This window comes from Elephas maximus, chromosome 2, assembly GCF_024166365.1.
Source record: "Elephas maximus indicus isolate mEleMax1 chromosome 2, mEleMax1 primary haplotype, whole genome shotgun sequence".
Taxonomy (NCBI): Eukaryota; Metazoa; Chordata; class Mammalia; order Proboscidea; family Elephantidae; genus Elephas; species Elephas maximus.
In genome coordinates, this window is record NC_064820.1 from 55,641,491 (window position 1) to 55,665,332 (window position 23,842).

The following is a 23,842-nucleotide window of genomic DNA, read 5'->3' on the forward strand; positions in this document are numbered from 1 at the left end:
CATCATCTGCCCACATACCCACACGTAAACACATATAAACTGCAAGCTCAAAGGAAACAGCTCTAAGTTGTTCTATGCTGAGGACATTTGACATTGCTCGGGCTTGTCTCAAGGACACTGCTATGTAGGTTAGTTAGCCTTTGAGCCATGAGGTAGCTTGGCTCTTCACTAAGGTGATCAGACTTGTTACCCTTTTGAATTTTTAGGTTTTAATATTTAAATACACATAGCCAAAACTCCAAAACAGTTCACTTAATCAGCTTAATCAACTTCTTTGGAAATTGAACTATTTTGGTATACCTTGTGATCTCAAGGTTTGTCTTCCAAGGATTTGTGTTAAAACGTAAAGTGTGTTCCATATTTCTCTTAACTTGAGAAGTTCCTCTATATTGAACCTTCATTTGTATCAACACATGTACAAATCTGGGCAATATGAGTCTACTAAACTCAGGGCCCACCACTTGCCTGTCAGTTTTTCATACTATGGTGGCTTGCGTGTTGCTGTGATGTTGGAAGCTATGTCACCTGTATTTCAAATACTAGCAGGGTCGCTCCTGGTAGACAGATTTCAGCAGGGTTTCCAGACTAAGACAGATGAGGAAGAAAGGCCTGGTGATCTAATTCTAAAAAAAAAAAAAATTGTCCAGTGAAAACCTTACGAATATCAGAGAAACACTGTCTGATATAGTGCCGGAAGATGAGCTCCTCAGGTTGGAAGGGACTCAATATATGACTGGGGAAGGGCCAAAAGAACAAACAAATCTGCCTCGGAAGAAGTACAGCCAGAATGCTCCTTAGAAGCGAGGATGGTGAGACTTTGTCTCACACGCTTTGGATGTGTTATCAGGAGGGATCAGTCCTTGGAGGGGGACATCATACTTGGTGAAGCAGAGGGTCGGCAAAAAAAGAGGAAGACTCTCAACAAGATGGATTGACATAGTGGCTGCAACAATGGACTCAAACATAGCAATGATTGTGAGGATGGTGCAGGACTGGGCAGTGTTTCATTCTGCTGTACATATAGGGTCGCTGTGAGTCAGAACCAACTGGACGGCACCTAACAACAACAACAATCTCAGGGCAGATCAGAAAATGGAAATGAATGCTCATTTACTCAACCCAAAGGACAATTTTAATCCGAATACTTCGCTTCCTTGAAGGAAGCAGATCTGTCCTTGTCAATTTGGTTTGTTTTGTAGTTTTAAATTAGCCTGTGGTATAATCTTCTTACATCAGTAAGTAAGCATCATATCATGATCCTGCTGGGGTCTGAGAAGTTGGTTCTTAAAGGTTCCCTTAACTTCAAAAACCCCTTGATATCAACATGTAGTTTAAAATTTTTTTCCGACATGTGTTCGCCTTCTATCCAAATGACGGCAGAAAGATGGCAAATGGTCCATACTTTGCTTAAAATTCCTGAATTAACTAGTATGATCATGAGCATGAAAAGCATTTATAATCTTAATAATTCTCTTTGTTACGTTATGAAACAAACTCAGTTTGAAAAGTTCACAGCAAAAACTTACTTAATAAAGCTGGACACTAGGCACACCAACATCCTGTTAAATTGTTAAAGCTGCTTTGGTCTTGTTCATCACAGTGCCCCACCTGAAGGAAGTAAAATCAACCTTTCAATATTCAATCAATCTTCTCAGTTTTCTTACTGACAAATATTTACTTCACTATCCTGTTCTTAAAATATTGCTAAAAATTTCAGACAGGCTGCCCTGGGAGTCAGATGGCCACAGTTGACCTGCATTAGATTATTTCTTTACAATCTGTAAATCCTCTTATTTCCCTAATCTCTTGTGGACCAGTTTCCTGAATGTTGCAGTTCTTCTTTGCCACTTCTGCGTTTAACACTACATGATGTCACCCACCTACCTCACTCAAAATAGAAGCAACATATGTAAAAGTAATGCCCCATATGCCAGTAATTTCTTTTGACTTACACAAACCAGTTCATTAAATTCTAGACTACCTAAAACAAGCAAATACTATTACAACTTTGCCCACAGTCCCTATTTGACTCATGACCAAAAGGTTTGGGATGGAAGAGAGAAGTAGGGCTTTACGGGAACATAATCCTTAAGCAAGGTCCCCTGGTTGTGCAGTGGTTAAGTGTTCAGCTGCTAACAAAAAGGTCGGGGGTTTGAACCCAGCACCCACTCCACAGGAGAAAGATGTGGCATTCTGCTTCTGTAAAGGTTGCTATGATTTGGAATCGACTCTACAGCAGTGGGTCTTTTGGGTTAACCACTAAGTAGAGTAGAGATAAAAGGACAGGGAGATAAATGATGAGAGTAAAAAATATTTATAATCTTAAAAATTTCCTTTGTCATGTTATGAAATAAACCCAGTTTAAAAAGTTTTGCTGGCAGAATCACTACTTTAACCCCAGGTCAACTGGTATGTTGCTGCATCTAATTTAGGAATCCTAATCCCTCACTTTGTATTTTCTCTGGCCCATGACATGGGCCTTATCAACGACTGGGTTATAACTTTGAAATTTATCTTCCATGTTCAATTTTTACTTAGTCTTGACTTTTTTTCTGTATCTATCTTAAATCAAAATGTTGATTGATCACTTGTGTGTTTCTTTACTATTTTCTGGTTTTTACAATTCCTTGGGTTCACTTTACTGGGTCCAGATCAAGGGGCATAGCGTAATCCATGATCATTTCTTGAGGTGTTATGGAGAAGATGATATTGGAAATGGAACTTAAAGAATGGGTAAGATTCTAATGAGCAGAGATGAGACAAAAATAAAGAGTTGGAAAAGGTGGTGTTCAGAAAACAGTATGTAGTTCAGATCAAACCCAAACACAAAATTTTCTGCTGTAACAAATGCTATTTCCCATGAAGGCTAGAGCTGTCAGAAATAATTCTTTGAAATCATGGAGGAAAATTAAATGCATGATACCTCATACCCTGGTCATTCATCTCTTCCTGTCCTTTTATCTCTGCTCTGCATATGGCTTAATTTTCCCTTAAGCCCTGCTTCTCACTTCTCTCTTCTATCCCAAACTTCTCCCCGTTTCACTTTGGGATCCCCTGTTCAAAGGTAAATAAATTGTACTATCTTTATTTTCTTCACTAAATATTTCTTGTATGTTGTCATGGGTTGAATTGTATCCCCCCAAAATATCTGTCAACTTGACGAGGTCATGATTTCCAGTATTGTATGATTGTCTACCTTTTTGTCATCTGATGTGATTTCCCTATCACTATGATGTTATTGAGATGTATTAGTGGCAGTTATATTGATGAGATCTACAAGATTAGCTAGTGTCTTAAGACGATCTTTTTTGAGACATAAAAGAGAGAAGCAAGCAGAGAGACATTGGGACCTCGTATCACCAAGAAAGCAGCACCAGGAGCAGAGCTCGTCCTTTGGACTTGGGATTCCTGCACAGAGAAGCTCCTAGACCATGGAAAGATTGATGACAAGGACTTCCTCCAGAGCTGACAGAGAAAGCCTTCCCCTGGAGCTGACACCCTGAATTTGGATAGACTGTGAGAGAATAAACTTCTGCTTGTTAAAGCCATCCACTTGCGGTATTTCTGTTACGGGAGCACTAGATAACTAAGACACATGTACTGGCTTTACCTGAAACCTGGCTATTCTTTGAGGATCCTGGAACTTTCCCTGGAAAGCCCTCAGAAGACTGATGCTTTTTCTTCTTTATCTAGTACATACTTCTCATTACCCAATGCCATTTGAACTGACTCACAGCAACCCTACAGAACAGAGCAGAACGCCCCATGGGGTTTCCAAAGAGTGGCTGGTGGATTTGAACTGCCAACCTTTTGGTTAGCAGTCAAGCTCTTAACTACTATGCCACCCCAACCTTTATTCCTTTGCTCTCTGAAACCCATTCCTTTGAGTTCACACTCCCACTCTACCATCATTGTCCCCTCCCTATCCCACTGACATCTATGCACTTCCCTGAAGTTTTCCCTCATTCACTGATAACATTGACAACTGATTCACAGTTTTGTCTCCACTCCAAGCCCCGTTAGCAATTTGGATGACTATAATGATCACATGAATGATTCACCAAACACTTTGACCCTCAGAAATTTAACTTCTACCTATCCAGTGATGCACTTCTACACTCCCCTTCTGCCATGGCAACAACCTGGACCTAAAACTGCTATGAAATATAACTACTTCATCTCAGAAACTGTAAATTCATTCATTTACTTTACCATAACCACCTATTCTTCCAGGTTCCATATTCCATTACTCTGAAAACACCTGGTCTTCTGCTTCATAAAGGCCCTTAGATTTCTATCAGTCATCCTCTGCTTTTTCTTCCTTCACTTTCCACTATAGGCCTCAAGGTTCTTTACTTCAGTTATACTTGCCAGTCTTCTCCATGGGCATGATCTATTATCCTTTTGTCATGCCTCCCTCAAAAAACCTGAATCCTAATACCAGACCAAAAAAAAAAAAGTTGCCATCGAGACAACTCTGATTCATAGCCACCCTATAGGACAGAGTAGAACTGCCCCATAGAGTTCCCAAGGGGTAGCTGGTAGGTTCAAACTATTGACCTTCTGGTTAGCAGCCAAGCTCTTTAACCACTGTGTCACCAGATGCATTACCCACCACAAATTCATCTGCTCTAACTCAAGTCATCAATGATACCTGAAAAGTCTTCCACATCTTTTTTAAGAATGAACTTGTGTCAAAAATTCATTTTACTCATCAATGAAAGAAACAGTAGGATGGAAAAGCTACTTCAAAGTGACTCAGAGTGAAGTATTTATAGTGGCTGAAAGAAAGAATGCTGGAGTATGTTTGCTAATGTATACACAAAATGGAACTGTACTATTCGGATTATACTTTTTTATGGGAAAGAAACCAGAAAACATTTACATTTCTACGGGACAAAATTTATTTGTATTGTAATCAGGCAGGAACATTTGCATTATTAATAGTTATCCTGAAGTGTTACAAAATATCCTAATAAATGGTAAATAGTAAATCAAACAGCAGTTGTTACCATTGTTGTTAGGTGCCATTGAGTCAATTCCGACTCATAGCCACCCTATGTACAAAAAATGTTCCTCTGGCTCGACCCCCTGCTGAGAATTCGCATTCTTATACATTAAAATCACCTGGGAATCTTGTTAAAATGTAGATTCAGATTAATTGTTTCTGGGGTTGGAAATGCAAATTTCAGCCCAGGGTCGAACTGGGTTGAAAAGGTTCGAAGCCCCAGCCCTGTGTCATCCTCACAGTTGTTGCTATGTTCCCGCCCATTGGTGCAGTCGCATGTCAATCCATCTCGTCGAAGGCCTTCCTCTTTTTCACTGACCCTCTACTTTACCAAAAATAATGTCCTTCTTGAGGGAATGGTCCCTCCTGATAACACGTCCAAGGTACATAAGACAAAGTTTCACCATCCTCACTTCTAAGGAACATTCTGGGTGTACTTCTTCCAAGACAGATTTGTTTGTACTTCTAGTAGCCCACAGTATATTCAGTATTCTTTGCCAGCACCATAATTCAAATTCATCAATTCTCCTTCAGTCTTCCTTATTCATTGTCCAGCTTTCACATGCTTGAGGTGATTGAAAATACCATGGCTTTGGTCAGGCATATCTTAGACCTCAAAGTGACATATTTGCTTTTTGAAAGAAGTCTTTTGCAGCAGATTTGCCCAATGCAATATTTCGTTTGATTTCTTGACTGCTGCTTCTATGTGCATTGATTTTGGATCCAAGTAAAATGAAATCCTTGAGAACGTCAATATTTTCTCTTTATCATAATGTTGCTTATTGTTCCATTTGTGAGAATTTTTGTTTTATGTTGAGGTGTAATGTATACTGAGGGCTATAGAACAGAAGTATATATCCCTAAAGAATAAGGTAATCTTTGGTCACTAAAAGGGCAGGCAGTAATCCCTTTTGTCTATTGCCAATTCATTGAAAATTTGCCCAAAGTTTCTCCCTTGTGATCATAAACAATCTCATAAAACTATTCTTGACCACAAAAAGATTGGTCTTTTTGTGTTTTGGGCCTGATTCATTTAACAGGTATAGGAAGAAGTGATAACTAACCTATATAACCTCCCTTGTTCATAGAGTGGAGTCCCTAGATGGTGCAAACAGTTAAGTACTGGGCTACTAACTCACAGGTTGGCAGTTTGAGTCTACCCAGAGAAACCCCAGAAGAAAGGCTTAGCAATCCATTTTTTAAAAAATCAGCCATTGGAAACCCTATGGAGTACAATTCTACTCTGACACACATGGGGTTGCCATGAGTCAGAGTTGACTTAATGGCAACTGGTTTGGTTTTTCGGTTTTTGGTCCATACACTGTGGAAAGGCCAGAGAATTAACTTCTGTCTGGGAGCTTTGTAAGGAATCTAGGATATATTTTCAATAACCTTTATTCCACTTATTTTTTAAATTATTATTATTCTTACTTGCTTTTGTATTCCAAGCTTAGAAAACCAAATTCAAGAACTGTACCTCTACCACGTTTTACTTGCAGTATCTACAAATGCAGGTTGACTTGTCTTTAAAAAAACAAAACCTAACCTGTTGCTGTTGAATTAATTCTGACTCATAGCAACCCTATAGGACAAGAGTGCCCTCAAGTCTTCAGGGCTCCTAAGCTGCCGGGAAGTAAACCTCTTTATCAACTGTAAGGTTGATCTTGTGAACTGTAGAACAAATATCTGACCAGTTGTCTGGTAGGGTATTTGTGGGCATTAATTCTCCATAAGAAGTACAGTCCTTATTTCTTAATGATGGGCTTGTCATGTCTGATTTAATGAAGCTATTCTCAAATATGGCACCCCAGAAAATTCAAACGAGTTGGTTGCACAATTTGTCTAATTATATTCTGGTAAAAAAGGAGAACAAGTTTTTACGATACATTCGCAAATATGAGTTTTACCATAAATATGGCAGAAAGAGACAAAGAGGAAAATGATTTATTTCTGAATTGTGAGGGTCAGTGAGAACAAGAAACCATTCAAAGAATGATTAGAGAAAGATTAGGAATCAAGAGAAAGGATGCTCGGCTTAGGTCCTACCTTCCCTTAACATTTACAAATGGGTCTCTCAGGTCCCAGATTTTAGGTCCCAGCTTAGAGGTTTCAGTTTCTGAGATGATTTCTCTGACCTTCCTAAAAATTACTCTGTGTGGTTTTATTGCTCTGTTTACCTCTGATTAGGTACATAAGTATGTTCATTAAAGCATCGTTAACAGTAACAAAAACTGGAAATGACTTTAGTGACCAACAAGAGAAACAAGAGAGGACATGGTAAATCTATGCAATAAAACGTAGTAGTAAAAAAAAGATGGTGACAATGTATATTCAATGGCATGAAAATATGTTCATAATAAAAACAGCCTTGTGTGAAATTACATAATGAAAAAACAGATTAAAAGAACATACTTCACAGAGTATTGTAAATATACACGCAATACAAACAACCACATATATATGTATCTACATATATGCATAGAAATAATTTTTAAAGGCTATATTTTTATAAATGTTAACTAGGAAGTTATCGCTTGATAGCATGACTGTATATTATTTTTATTTTTTATTAATTTTCTAATTTTTATTCTTATATTGAGCATGAATTTCTTTTGTCATAAGAGGAACAATGAAGGTTATTAAAGTAAACATACTCTGAACAAACAATTGGCCGTTTAGACAATGAAACATGACTCATTCAATAAAAGCACACAAAGATGCTTTGCTATCCTTCACTGTAGATGCATCCTAGAATTTAAAAGAAACTTTTTTTTTTTTTTCTGTTTAAGAAAATGAAACATCTTCTCCCCCTTTCTGCTGGGGAGGATGGGTTAAAGGTGACCCTCATAAAAAGACATTTAAACTGAACCCACAGGTTCTCAAAATATTAATATATTCCACCCTCCATTTCTAAAGCCCAGACATGCTTTTCCAGCTTGGACACATACCATAAGCACTATGGTGACTGGCTGGCATGATGCTGAACTCTGAGCACAAGCCAGCCTCACCTGGCTGATTTTTTTTAATAACTTCAGTTTATGTGCCACCAACTAGAAATTAGAAGACAGTTGTCTCAGATTTTCCTATTTGAGCCTTAGGCAGTCTACTGAATGACCACATTGGTTGCTGTAGATTTTTTCCTCCAATTATAAAGAGTCATCTATATACAACTCTGAGATGGCGAATGCATCCTAACAAGCCTTGACCCTCTGGGGAATCCACAGTTAGTTAGGATTATGCAAAAGAGGGAAGTCACAGTTTGAGAAAGAACTGATATTTTCTTACCAGTACAATAACATAGGAAGAAGGTCTGTCAATCTACTTCTGAAAATCAGCCAGTGAAAACCCTATGGAAATCATAACAGTCTGATCTGCAAACAATCATGGGAATGGCACAGGACCAGGCAGCATTTACTTCTGTTGTGCATGGGGTTGTCATGAGTTGGTGGCCTACTGCGAGGCAGCTACCAACAACAACAATGTGATTGTTACTCACCTATGCTTGTGGCTTAAAGAATATTTACCTCTTAGGTATACATACTTAATTTAATTTTTTAAGGTTACTTTTCTTAATAGAGAGTATAGTGCCGAATTCTGAATAAAAATGATACTACTAATTATGGATGAAAGTAAATTGAATCTCTTAGCTGTTTCCTCCTATCCTATACAAGTAGGCCATGTTATTTGTTTAAGCACTCCCTTTGCTAAGCCTTTGCATCTCCAGGCTCAGAGGATAGTGAGATGAGAAATAAAAAGTATTGCTGTTTAATTTTCTTGCTTTTACTATGCTCTCCTTCCTACCAAAAACCAAAAAACCCATTGTCGTCAAATTAATTCCGACTCATAGTGACCCTATAGGACAGGGTATAATTGTCCCCATGAGGTTTCCAAGGAGCGGCTGGCGGATTCAAACTGCCAACCTTTACGGTTAGCAGCCATAACTCTTAACCACTAAGCTGCCAGGGCTCCTCTCCTTCCTACTAAAAAAAAAAAACTAGCTGCCCCTTATTTACACCATGATTCATTCTTATTTTATATACACTTCAGATAAATTACCTTCAATGCAAATTACTGCTGGAATTATTTCCCCAATACCAATCATCATTTTTGCTCAACTACATATATTCACCAAGAGGAGAACAGATGTAATTAAACACTGTTATTAACTGATGGTCCATAAAGCAGAACTCCATTATAACAGACACTGTTGTTGTTAGTTGCAGTGGAGTTGATTCCAACTCATAACAACCCTGTGTGGACACAGTAGAACTGCTCTATAGAGTTTTCAAGGTTGTGACCTTTCAGAAGCAGATCCCCAAAATTGTCTTATAAGATGCTTCTGGGTGGGTTTGAACTGCCAAACTTTTGGCTAGCAGTGGAGTGCTTAATCATTTGCACCACCTAGGGACTCCCATAACAGAGACTAGAGTAGAAAAAGTCATGAATGACATGTAAAATCTTGGCTCCCAAACTAAAATTCAGTAAAATGGGAATACAATGTAACTAGAGTAAGCTATTGGGTCAAAACGAATCATTGTGCTCCCTCTAAATCATCAACACTATAAATAAGCTCCACTGTTAAGTGTCAAGGATTAAGTGAGGCAGGACCTTGGGTCTTGATTCTGATCATAGAAAATGATTAAATATGCACCTAAACTAATAATGTGGATTATTTAAGAACAAAGTTTTTCTTGATATGTAACATTAACTTCTATATACCTGAAAAGTTTCACAACAAAGACTTAAGTTGTTGTGTGTGTGTGTATGTTTTAATTTGACATCAATACATTCCATCTGTTACAGATCATTTGATTTCCTGTAAATGTAGCCCTATAAAAAAAAAAATAGGGTGATTCAAATAGTTAGCAGCTCATTCAGTGATCCTGTTATGTAGCGTCACACTGCATTTCAACAAAAGCCATTACATCCTGCGTGACAGGAAAATGGGTGGAGGACCTTGTATATCAAACTTCCAGAAATCCCTGTTTACAAGGCTGAGTTTTTATGTCACCGCGTGGCTGTCCAAATTTTTTCAGTAGGTCATGTCTTTTTTCTAGGAAAGTTATCTTTATAAAACACATTGATAATTCTTTCCTTTTTTATGTAACAAAACATCTGAAGCACACACACACACACACACACTAGTATGAAAGACTCCTATTATAGATTATAGATTAAAATTATAGATTAGAGATGTAAAAATGGCATGGGGGCGGTGTCTAACTTCCTCTAACTTCACAAGGGGAAAGGAGAATCAAGATCAACAGCCCAACGCTGATTCCTGTGAGGCAGAGGTCACGCATGCCTCCTTTCTCCACGATCTTTATCAATTCTGACACCAACCATACCTCCCACAGCAATCTCTACTCTGCTTGGTCTCTCCTGCCACCATTTCCCTGCCACCACTTCTCAAACAGCCTGTTTCTTCCTTGGTGGTGGCAGGATCCTCTCTCTGCTCTGGAATTGGCTTTCTTTTAAGGCAAAACTGACCAATCCCCTTAGTGGGCCACAATGGCCTTATTTGCACAGTCTCAGCCAATCACTTGGGTGGGAGTTACAAGACCATGGCTAGAAAGGCCACACCAAAGTGATCCATCACGATGCAAGAGAAAAAATGATATTAGGTGATAAATATTTGCAAAGTAGCTATATATAAGGCCTTGTATATAGTAGATACTCCCTAAGTGTTTGTTAAGCTACTAAATCGAGAAATATAGTACAAGCTTCCCACGTACTCTCTGCTATCTAAGGTCTGAAGATCTTTTGCAGATTCTTGAATAGTAAATTTCTTCAGAAGTAGCAGATCCTACTGGTAAGCAGGTTTAAAAGGTTTATTGATTTAAAATATATATATAATATTGTAGAAGAATTTTCTTTAATTCTTCTAAGTAATTTAGGGGGATGTCATAGGTTCATCATTTTTAAATTCCATTGCAAACTAAATATAAATGAAGCCCTTCCACCTTCAGCCTCTCTCAGTCACAGGAAAGCTTGCTGTGGTCTGCTCTGTGTTCTTTTGGTAGTTTAGCTCTTCATCAGCTTCACCCAAATGAATGGAAAGCACTGGTGTATATTATTTCCCTTGCCTCAGTGCTTTAACAATCAGAACAAAAGCCCCAGATTCCTATTCCTGGCTGTGAACATTTCATAATCCCTCTTATTCAGTTACTTAGAAAAAGGATTTATTGTTCTTTATCTTATGCTCTCATAGCAGGTTGTGGTTGTAGGTGGCACTAATTCCTATCGGAGTTCCTGGTTGGTGCAAACGGTTAATGTGCTCAGCTGCTAACTGAAAAGTTAGAAGTTTGAATTCACCGTGAGATGCCTCAGAAGTCCTGGTGATTTACTTCTGAAAAATCCTACAGAAGCACAGTTCTACTCTGACACACACGAGGTCACCATGAAGTGGAGTCTACGCAATGGTAGCTGGTGGTGGTGGAATCTCCATCTACTTCTTTTTCCTTGTCTGGCTAACTCACCTGACCTCTCTGTAGTATCTCTCCACCCTTAACCTATCCGCTCCACCCCAGTTCCTACCCCAGCACTTAAAGAGGGCCTCTTAGTTTGTGTTAATAAGTAAATGAACCAATGAAACCCTAAATTTAAAAAGACAAAAGAGCTTCAGTTGAGATTTTGTGATTCTTACCTATTTAAATCTTGATTGACGAGATAATTTTTGGCACACTGAGCTATTAATCACAGACTCTCATGTATTGCTCAGTTAATAGCAAAACAATCTAATGTCATTATTTCCTTTATTTGTAAGTTTCATATTTTCTTTACAAGCTTTCTCTTAGTACTTTCTTCTTCAATTTCACTATTTTATTTTGGACATGAGGAAAATAATTACAGAAGAACACACTGTAGTAATAGCAATCATAGTACTGATCATAATTTTCTCCATATTTTGCAAGTATTTCATTCTGCTAGATAGAGTCCTGTTGGATCAATAGGGTCATCGTCAGAATACAGCAATTAATTCCTATGTGTTGGTCACACTTTTCTCCTTGACCTTCCATGGAGGTGAATTTTTAACAACTCTCAAGACAAGGTAAAAATGAAATTTATTAATAATGTTTAATAATATTTACTTGTCTTCACCTTAGTCCATGTTTACATGATACCAAAGAGATACATCTATAATGACTATTCCAATGCCTTTTGGCCAGAGGGTTCCTTTCCTAAAAGGAGAGCTGGAGTTGTATACAAATGTCACACAAGAAAGCTTATTTCAAATATATTTTCCACCATATTGAGGAGCGTGTATAGTTTGTACCTTCAGTGTAATTAAGACTGAATTTTGTTGAAACTTATCTACATTTTATGGAAACAAAAAACCAAATCAAACCCACTGCCATTGAGTCGATTCCAACCCACAGCTACCCTATATGACAGAGTAGAACTGCTGCATAGGGTTTCCAAGGAGAAGCTGGTGGATTTGAACTGCAGACCTTTTCGTTAGCAGCCAAGCTCTTTAACCACTGCACCACCAGGTCTTTGCATGGAAACAAAAGTTACCCCAATATATCAGAATTTTCAATGGCTGCACTAAAACTTGTCGCCATCAATTCTGACTCATAGCAACCCTTTAGGACAGAGTAGAACCGCCAACGTTTTGGTTAGCAGCTGAGGTCTTAACCACTGTGTAACATCCTCCCAGAACCCAAGAAAATTACCTTATTTGGAATAAGGTTCTTTGCGGATGTAATCAAGAACCTTGAGATGAGATCATCCTGGATATATGATGTGTACTAAATCCAATGATTGACGTCTTTATGAGAGAAAGAAGAGGAAGATACGACACATACAGCCATGTGAGGACACAGACAGAGATAGAAGTGATGTAGGCCCAAGTCAAGGAATGCCAAGGATCGTGAGCAGCCACCAGAAGCTAAGAGAGAGGCATGGAATGGGATTCCTCCCTCAGAACCTCCAGAGAGAACCAACTCTGCTGAGAACTCGATTTTGGATTTCTGACCTCCAGAACTGTAGGAGAATATATTTTTGTTGTTTGAGCCATCCAGTTTGTGGTATTTTGTTACTGCAGCCCAGGAAACTAATACGCCATTCCTCCAAGCAGGTAAATAAAAGTTGAAGAATGGAAATAGAAGCAACTTCTTCTCCTTAGTGTAATTTTTTCTCAGTTCTTCACATCTGACTGTGTTTAAGCAATAAATGGACTCTACTTCAAATAATGTTAGATGTTTTCTCATCATTTCCACCTATTTTTCAAAGTAATTCTGATTCTCAGTTTCTTAATTTAGATTGCATTCTATGTAATCCTCTACAGTAGAGTCAAAGAGCAAACTTCCATAATCTCTCTTCCTATTCATAAATTAGCAACCTATTCATAAGGTAAAATTACTTTTAAGTTGTGTACCTACCCTGCATAGGTAGAAAACGTTCTGGTGCTTCAATCAAATGCATTATCTAAAAGACAGAATAATATGGACTGTACACACGACAGCCATCAACTTGTGACAGCATCATAAAATTAACAAAAACAATCTGAGTACATATTTAAGAAATGTGAGCATTAAAAAAAACTACTGAGTGCTTTGTTGAAACTCTTAGGTATTGCTACTGAAAATTATCATTTCAAGATTTATTTCCTAACTGAATATATTCAAAGATTTGCTTTATTTTATAAAGCCTTTGAGATAAATAAGCAGTTCTCGCATTACTAGTAAGAGTTGAAAAACACCATCACTGCTGCTATTGTCATCTCTTGAGGTTTTCAAAGGCCAGTTTTCATTCCAGAAGATTGTAACATGATGTGCACAATGAACAGGAAACAGATGTGTTCAAGAGATTTATTCTAGTGTTTTGTGTGTATTTACTACAAACAGTCAAGAATTAAAATACCAGCTTAATATAAAGCAAATTCTCTAAAAAATTCTCTTAAAAATTGTTCCCAGATTGTGGATACACAAATTAAAAAAAAAAAAAAAAAACCTTCCAGAGTTAGGTGATAGGTTTTAATTTCTACAATTCCATTTATTGTGTGGCTGTGAATTTCTCAAAATTCAAGAAAAGCAGAGATACCTGCCCATCTTTCTTGATGGGGTAATTGTGAAATTCTAATATAATAATAAATGGAACAATACTCAGTTAATTATAAAATGCCATGCAAATAATACTTATGATTTTTTCTGTAGAGTTTATAAAGTGTCAACACTACTCTTAAATTTGAAAACACAATCACAAACTCTGCAAACAATGATGAAAGATAATATAATTTGGAAGCTTATTAAGCTGTAATGTAAAGGCCATAAGGGAACAGAAAGGCAAAATATTAGGAAGAGCTGTATAATTAAATAGGTGAGCATTCTTAACCTCAGCTGCTCCTGCATAAACTTGTATCCTACTGTGACACATGGACAGACAATGTGATGGGATATGTGTGTGTGTGAGTGTGTGCGTGTAAAATATCAGGACATAACTAGACTCTAGTTTTATTTTGCCAACTTGATTTTTGACTGAAGAAACAGGCAAATCTTTTTTTTTTAAAACATTGTAAGAAAATCTTAAGATCCCCCTAGAATGCAGGATCACTTCAAGTCTATTTCATTTCATTACCTTTGAATTCCATTTAATTCTTTTAAAAATAAGGGTTGGAATAATGCTTAAAATAAGCAACTGGAGTTAATTACAGACCACTAGCAGTTGGTTTCTTGTTGGGATCTTATTTCAGGAATTTCTTCCTGTTTTCAATTTTAGAGCACCGTAACTTCATTAAGATATGATCATGGTTCAGTGACAGGGCTGAGAGCCTTCTTTGCCCCTGGTCTCAGGTTGATGTCGAGAGCTTTCCCACTGAACACGTTCTATACTTTTTTTTTCCCACACATCTACTATATCCCAGTGCCTTAAAATTCTGTGATCAACAGGTATTCTGAGTGAATTTTGTATTCTCTAACATTTTCTTCCAATCAGTAGATATTAAGGAATGAGTCCCTCAAACAAATATTAAATGAACTACTATCATTTAAACAAGCAGATGGTATTCATTTTGAAGAAGTTTAGTGGTTTGTTCATCAAATCAAACAATGAGTGACACAATGGTTAAACTCTTGGCTGCTAACTGAAAGGTCGGTGGTTCTAACCCACTAATGGTTCAGTGGAAGAAAAGACCTAACGATCTGCTCCCTTAAAGATTTCAGCCTAGGAAACCCTATGGGGCAGTTCTACTCTGTCTTATAGGACCGCTATGAGTTGGAATGGACTTGACAGCACACAACAATGATTTGCTTCTTTCCATTTGGAAAGCATTGTCAATGTAGTGCTTCATGTTGTTATCTGGAATTTTTACCTGCATCATATTGAGAACTAAAAAAGAATATTTTATTTTCCACTTGTTCTACATTGATATGCACATCAGAAAAATTGCTGTGCAGTAGTTAGACTCTAACTTAAAATCAGGTGTGTGAAATGTGTAAAATCTTTACATATTACAAAACAGCATGACTGGTAGTGACTGGGAATCACTGATTACTACCAGGATGATAACTGGTTTTACCAAAAGTTAAAACATTCTTCAGTACTACTACTATGCATATTGGCTAGGGTTCTTCATTTATTAGCAAGGCTTTTATTAGTTTTTTAATAACAGCTTTATTGAGATAACATGAAATTAACAAGGGGCTAAGTGTGCCATTCACTGGTTTTTAGTATATTCACAAAATTGTACAACCATCATCACTATTTAATTTTAAAACATTTTAATCATCCTAAGAAAAATAAATCTCTTACATGTTAGTAGTCATTCCCAATACCCCCCTTTCCCCAGCCCCTGGCAACCATGAATCTACTTTCTGTCTTTACAGATTTGCCTATTCTGGACATTTTATATAAATGGAACCATACAATATGTGGCCTTTTGTGTCTGGCTTCTTTCACTCAGCATAATGTTTTCAAGGTTCTTCCATGTTGTACTTCGTTCATTTTAATAACTGAATAATATTCCATTGTATGGATATATCACATTTTGTTTACCATTCATCTGTGGATGGACATTTGAGATTTGTTCACTTCGTTATTATTAATAATGCTGCTATAAACACCCGTGCCCAAGATTTTGTGTGGACATACATTTTCAATTTGCTTAAGTATATGGGTAAGATGGAAACCCTGCTGGTGCAGTGGTTAAGTGCCATGGGTGCTAACCAAAAGGTCGGCAGTTTGAATCCACCAGGTGCTCCTTGGAAACTCTATGGGGCAGTTGTACTCTGTTCTATAGTGTTGCTATGAATTGGAATCGACTCAATGGCAATGGGTTGGATGGCTACATGGGTAAGATTAGAATTGCTGTGTCACATGGTAACTGTAATTGCCCAATTGTTTCCAGAATTACTGCACCATTTTACAATCCTACCACTAATGTATGAGGATTCTAATTTTCCCACATTCTTGTCAATATTTGTGTCTGTCTTTTATTTTAGCCATTCTAGTGGGTGTGACCCCCACCCATCTGTCAGTTTGTCCTACTGTGGGGGCTTGTACATTGCTGTGATGCTAGAAGCTATGCCACCAGTATTCGAATACCAGCTGGGTCACCCATGGCAGACAGGTTTCAGCTGAGCTTCCAGACTAGGAAGAAAGAATTAGCCAGTGAAAACCTTATGAACAGCAGTGGAACATTGTCTGATATAGTGCCAAAAGATTAGCCCCTGAGGTTGGAAGGCACTCAAAATACAACTGGGGAAGAGCTGCCTCCTCAAGGAAGAGTCGACCTTAATGATGTAGAGGGATTCAAGCTTTTGGGACCTTTATTTCTTGATATGGCACAATTCAAAATGAGAAGAAAGTTTCAAACACCATTAACAATCGGAATGTAGAATGTACGAAGTATGAATCCAGGAAAATTGGAAATCGTCAAAAATGAAATAGAATGCATAAAGATTGATATCCTAGGCACTAGTGAGCTGAAATGGACTGGTATTGGTCATTTCGAATTGGACAATCATATGGTCTACTATGCTGGAAATGAGAACTTGAGAAATGTCATTGACAATCATATGGTCTACTATGCCGGGAATGAGAACTTGAGAAATGTCATTGACAATCATATGGCCTACAATGCTAGAAATGACAACTTGAAGAGGATTTGTGTTGCATTCATCATTAAAAAGAACATTTCAAGATCTATCCTGAAGTACAACGCTATCAGTGATAGGATAATATCCATATGCCTACAAGGAAGACCAGTTAAGACGACTATTATTCAAACTTACGCACCAAACACGAAGTCCAAAAATGAAGAAATTGAATGTTTTTACCAACTTCTGCTGTCTGAAATTGATCGAACATGCAGTAAGAATGCGGTGATAATTACCAATGATTGGAAAGCGAAAGTTGGAAACAAAGAATCTGTAGTTAGAAAATACAGCCTTGGTGATAGAAACGATGCTGGAGGTCACATGACTGAATTTTGCAAGACCAATGACTTCTTCATTGAAAATACCTTTTTTCAATAACATAAACGGTGAGTATACACATGGACTTTGCCGGATGGAATACACAGGAATCAAATCAACTACATCTCTGGAAAGAGATGATGGAAAAGTTCGATGTCAGAACAAGGCCAGTGGCCAACTGAGGATCAGGCCATCAATTACTCATAGGCAAGTTCAAGTTGAAACTGAAGAAAATGAGAGCCAAAGTACAACCTTGAGTGCATCCCCCCTGAATTTAGAGACCAAATCAAGAATAGATTTGAGGCATTGAACACTAATGACCAGAGTCCAGATGAGTTATGGAATGACATCAAGGACATCATACATGAAGAAAGCAAGAAATCATTAAAAAGACAGGAGAGAAAGATAATACCTAAGTGGATGCCAAAAGAGACTCTGACACTTGCTCTTGAATGCTGAGTAGCTAACGCAAAAGGAAAAAATGATGAAGCAAAGAGCTGGACAGAAGATTTCAAAGGGCAGCTAGAGAAGACAAAGTACTACAATAACATGTGCAAAGACCTGGCAATAGAATACCAAAAGGGAAGAACATGCTCAGCATTTCTCAAGCTGAAAGAACTGAAGAAAAAATTCAAGCCTTGAGTTGCAATACTGAAGGATTCTACGGGGAAAATATACATATATATATTTAATCTTTTTTTTTTAATTGTACTTTAGGTGAAGGTTTACAGAACAAACTAGTTTCTCATCAAACAGTACACACATTGTTCTATGACACGGGTTAACAACGCCACGACATGTCAACACTCTCCCTTCTCAACCCTGGGTTCCCTATTACCAGCTTTCCTGTTCCCTCCAGCCTTCCAGGCCCTGCCCCAGGGATGGTGCTCCCCTTTTAGTCTTGTTTTTTTCCATGGGTCTGTTCAATCTTTGGCTGAAAGATGAACCTCAGGAGTGACCTCATTACTGAGCTGAAAAGGTGTCTGAGGCCACACTCTCAGGCTTTCTCCAGTCTCTGTCAGGCCAGCAAGTCTGGCCTTTCTTTTTTAATTAGAATTTTGTTCTACATTTTTCTCCAGCTCTGTCTGGGACCATCTATTGTGATCCCTGTCAGAGTAGTCAGTGGTGGTAGCCAGGCACCATCTCATTGTAGTGGACTCAGTCTGGTGGAGTCGGGGTAGATGTGGTCTGTTGGTCCTTTGGACTAATCTCTCCCTTGTATCTTTAGTTTTCTTCATTCTTCCTTGCTCCCAAAGGGGTGAGACTAGTGGAGTATCCTAGATGGCTGCTCACAGGCTTTTAAGACCCCAGACGCTACTCACAAAAGTAGAATGTATAACATATTCTTTATGTTATGCCAATTGAGCTAGATATTCCCCAAGATCATGGTCCCTACAGCCCTCAGCCCAGCAATTCAGAGCTACCATGACCTTGCCTTGTACAGGTTGTGCTGGCTTCCTCTACGGGGAAAATATTAAACAATGCAGGAAGCATCAAAAGAAGATGGAAAGAATACAGAGAGTCACTATACCAAAAACAATTGGCTGACATTCAACCATTTCAGGAGGTAACATACGATCAGGAACCGATGGTACTCAAGGAAGAAGTCCAAGCTGCAGTGAAGGCATTGGCAAAAAACAAGGCTCCGGGAACTGACAGAGTACCAACTGAGATGTTTCAACAAACAGACGCAGCACTGGAAGTGCTCACTCATGTATGCCAAGAAATTTGGAAGACAGCTATCTGGCCAACCAACTGGAAGAGATTCGTATTTATGCCTATTCCCAAGAAAGATGATACAACCAAATGTGGAAATTATCAAACAATATCATTAATATCACAAGCAAGCTAAATTTTGCCGAAGATCATTCAAAAGTAGCTGCAGCAGTATATCCACAGGGAACTGCTAGAAATTCAAGCCAGATTTAGAAGAGGACATGCAACCGGTGATATCACTGCTGATGTCAGATGGATCCTGGCTGAAAGCAGAGAATACCAGAGAGACATTTACCTGTGTTTTATTGACTATGCTAAGGATCTTAACAAATTATAGATAATATTGTGGGGAATGCGAATCCTGGAACACTTTATTGTGCTTATGAGGAATCTGTACATGGATCAAGAGGCAGTCATCTGTGAACAGAACGAGGGGATACTGCATGGTTTAAAGTCAGGAAAGGTGTGCGTCAGGGTTGTATCCTTTCACCATACCTATTCAGTCTGTATGCTGAGCAAATAATCTGAGGAGCTGGACTGTATGAAGAAGAACAGGGCATCAGGATTGGAGGAAGACTCATTAACAACTTCCGATAAGCAGATGACACAACCTTGCTTGCTGAAAGTGAACAGGACGTGAAGCACTTACTGATGAAGATCAAACACCACAGCCTTCAGTATGGATTATACCTCAATATAAAGAAAACAAAAATCCTCACAATTGGACAAATGATCAACATCATGATAAATGGAGAAAAGATTGAAGTTGTCAAGTATGTCATTTTATTTGGATCCATAATCAACACCCATGGAAGCAGTAGACAAGAAATCAAAAGACACGTTGCATTGGGCAAATCTGCTTCAAAAGACTTCCTTAAAGTGTTAAAAAGCAAAGATGTCAACTTGAGGACTACGGTGCACCTGACCCAAGCCATGGTGTTTTCAATCGCCTCATATGCGTGTGAAAGCTGGACCATGAATAAGGAACACTGAAGAAGAATTGATGCCTTTGAATTGTGGTGCTGGTGAAGAATCTTGAATATACCATGGACTGCCAAAAGAACGAACAAATCTGTCTTGGACGAAGTGCAGCCAGAATGCTCCTTAGAAGCAAGGATGGTGAGACTATGTCTCACATACTTTGGACATGTTATCAGGAGGGATCATTGCCTGGAGAAGGGCATCATTCTTGGTAAAGTAGAGGGTCAGTGAAAAAGAAGACCCTCAACGAGATGCATTGACACAGTGGATGCAACAATGGGCTCAAGCATAGCAACAATTGTGAGGATGGCGCAGGACCAGGCAGTGTTTCATTCTGTTGTGCATAGGGTGGCTATGCGTTGGAACCGACATAACAACAACAAAAAGTGGGTATGAGATAGTATCTCATTGTGGTTTTAATTTTAATTTCCTTGATGGCTAATGATGTTGAGCATTTTTTTGTATGTTTATTAGCCATTTTCACATCTTGTTTGGAGAAATATCTATCTATATCCATTGTCCATATTTAAGTTGGGTTGTCTTTTTATTGTTCAGTTGTAGTTCTTTATATATTCTAAATACATGCCCTTGTCAAATTTATGTTTTACAAATATTTTCTACCAGCTTGTCTGTTTCATTTCCACAACAGTGTCTTTCGAAAAGCAAAAGGTTTAAGCTTAATGAAGTCAATTTGTTAACTTTTTCTATTATCCTTTGGGCTCCTTGCGTTTATTTAATAAAACTTTTTAAACCAAAGATCACTACAATTTACTATAATTTCTCCTAAGAGTCTTAAAAGTTTTAACCTTTACATTTAGGTCTATGCTCAATTGTGAGTTAATTTTTGTGTATGTTTAAGGAAGGGGTACAAGTTTTTTTTTTTTTTTTTTTTTTAATATGGATATCCAGTTGTTCCAGGACCATTTGTTGAGAAGACTATTCTTTCTCTATTTAATGGTCTTGGCACTATTGTTACAAATCAAATGATCATAAATGTAAGGGTTTATTTCTGTATTCTCATTTTCTTCCATTGATCTATATACCTATCCTATGTCACTACCACAATGTGTTGCTTATTGTAGTTGAAATTGGGAAGTGTGAGTCCTCCAGCTTTGTTCCTCTTGTCAAAATTATTTTGGCTATTTTGGGTCCCTTGCATTTCCATGGGACCATTGGTTAAGTGTTTGGCTGCTAACCAACTCTTTCAAGATAGGGTTGCTGTGAGTTGGAATTGACTTGACAGCAATGGGTTTGTTTTTTGTTTTGGTTTTTTCATTTCCATGTGAATTTTAGGATCAACTTGTTAATTTATGCTCAAAAAGGCAGCTGAGAATTTGATAGGAATTGCTTTGAATCTGTAGTTCAATATGGTTTCACCATCTTAACAATATTAAGTCTTTCGATCTATGAACATGGAATATGTTTCCATTCATTTAGATGTTCTTTAATTTCTTTCATTTATGTTTTATAGTTTTACTTCTTCCATTCCAATCTGAATCCCTTTGATTTATTTTTCTTACCTAATTGTCCTGGTTAGAACCTCCAGTACAATAGTGAATAGAAATGGCTTCAACATATCTTTTAGGGTGACACAACTCAATCCATAGCAGGCCTTCTCAGATTTTCCTGGGCATGCATACCGCCCTGCTTATGTACATGGCCTTCTAGATTCCCAAGTATATGTGAGGCCTTTTCAAAGTCCTCTATGGGTAGCTCATTTCCCAGTTTTTCTTTTTATGTTTTTTGATCAGTCCCTTGTTAGCCCCAGTTGGTATTGTTGCCTTAGGTAACTGTAATGTTTAACCATTGACACTTGTACACTGATACACAGAACTGGCCTCACAAATTCAAGCCAAATAAAGATAAATCCTAAGAATGGAAATTGTCAGGGAGCTGCCAGACAGGTCAGCGTCCCTGGGCGCAAATGGTTAAATGATCAAGTACTAGCCAAAAAGTTAGGTTGGCAGCTTAAAAACACCCAGTGACGCCTTGGAAGACAGACATGACAATGTGCTTCCAAAAGGTCACAGCCTTGAAAACCGTATGGAGCAAGTTCTACTTCACACACCTGGGGCTGCCATGAGTCAAAATCTATTCGATGGCAACTAACAACAGCCAGACAGCTCAAATAGAGATAATTCTCTGGGGATGAGGTTTTTGAGGAGCTGCAAGCCTATTCTTCCACCTCTAGTGGCTACTAGACCACTGGTTTTCACATCTATTGTAGTTGCAAGGCCATTGGTTTTCCAGGCTACCATTGAGCTCGGATGAAGGGGTGAAAAAAGGATGAATTGAAACATGGCAAAGTTTGCTGTTCTTACTAAGATTCAGCTGTTTTTCTTGATTTTTCACTTTTGCAAGCTTTTGGTTAATCACTTCCAGAGTTCTGAAAAAGTTGACTTTAACAATTTTGCCAGTGTTCTCATTGCTTTTGTGAAGAAGAAAATTTTCAGAGATCCTTACTCCACGATTCCGGAAATACTTCTCCCCTTTGTTTAGTTTTAATATTGTATAAACATGTATGCCTATTACTGAAGTCCACACAATATGAGCTTTTCATTAGGACATTTTCATGGAATAAAAATGCCATCCTTACTCATAAATGTTTGTTTGACCACAACAAAGTGGAAAATTCTAATTTACTTCCCCAAACTTCTGGTGATATAAATTACAAAACAACCTTAAAACTACTATGAAGATAATAAGAAAAATCTAAATATTGCTAATATAATTAAACTGGATTTATATATAAAGATTTTATTCTGCTTTTGGAGCTTTTAAAGCACTTTTGTTTCCAATTTTGAAAAGCACAGATAATTCTCCCTTAACTAATCAAATACAATTTGTTTTTATGATTTTATAAATTATATAAATGTTTTTTATACATTTTGTAAATGTGTCAAGGATGTTGTCACTCTGCCCCAAGTCAGATGAAGATTTCAGCTGGTTACGATCAGTACCACAGTAGCACACAATCAGTACCACACAAGAACAGGTTTAATGGGAGGGATGGGATTTAGAAAGAGGACTTTCTTTTCTACATCACCACCACCCCTCTGATCCAGGATCCACTCACAGGGTGTTTCAAGTGGCCTAGGCTGTTGAGGAGCCCTAGTTTTGAAGTGATTAAGCATCCGGCTGCTACCCAAGAAGTCAGCAGTTTGGATCTGCCAGCCACTCCTTGGAAACCCTATGGGGCAGTTCTACTCTGTCACTGTGAGTCAGAATTGACTTGACAACAATGGGTTTTTAGTAGGCTGTTCAAAGTCCATGTTAGGTTCTTAATACTTCCCTTGTTCTTTTGTGGCACATCTAGGCCTACATAAAAAAAAAATCTGAAAAGATCTTAGTATCTATAGTGTTAGGTTTGAACCTTTCAGTGCCTCCATTTCTAATATTGCTCCATAATGCTTCCATCTTCATTAACTGATCACATTTGGTTTTTCATTCTTGCTTTACCCTCACCTCTTCAGTTGCTTTTAAATTCCAGTCTCTGTCTCTCTCCTGTTGACTGCTCACACTTGTCTTTTCTGGAGAGGGATCAACTCTCTCGTAATTGTTATTCTCTATGAAAAGTTCCAGGATCTCCTGTATCAGTGCAGGATCTTAAAACCAGTCCTCACCTGACAGAGCACAGGCTTAGACAATTATGAGCTTATGGCCCCATATATCCCAGGAATCTACACTGGGTTCCAAAACCTTAAAATGGCCAATATTGGCA

General features: G+C 38.0%; 1 long non-coding RNA gene across 2 annotated transcripts in view; it reads right to left on the minus strand.

Annotated features, from left to right (window-relative positions):
• The window catches only part of LOC126064496 (uncharacterized), a 149,606-nt gene that overhangs the window by 96,698 nt on the left and 29,066 nt on the right, over window positions 1–23,842 (minus strand). For both annotated transcript variants that reach the window (XR_007514555.1, XR_007514556.1), the window contains one exon: window positions 1,527–1,608. This is a non-coding gene — a long non-coding RNA (uncharacterized LOC126064496). The remainder of the gene's footprint in view (window positions 1–1,526; window positions 1,609–23,842) is intronic.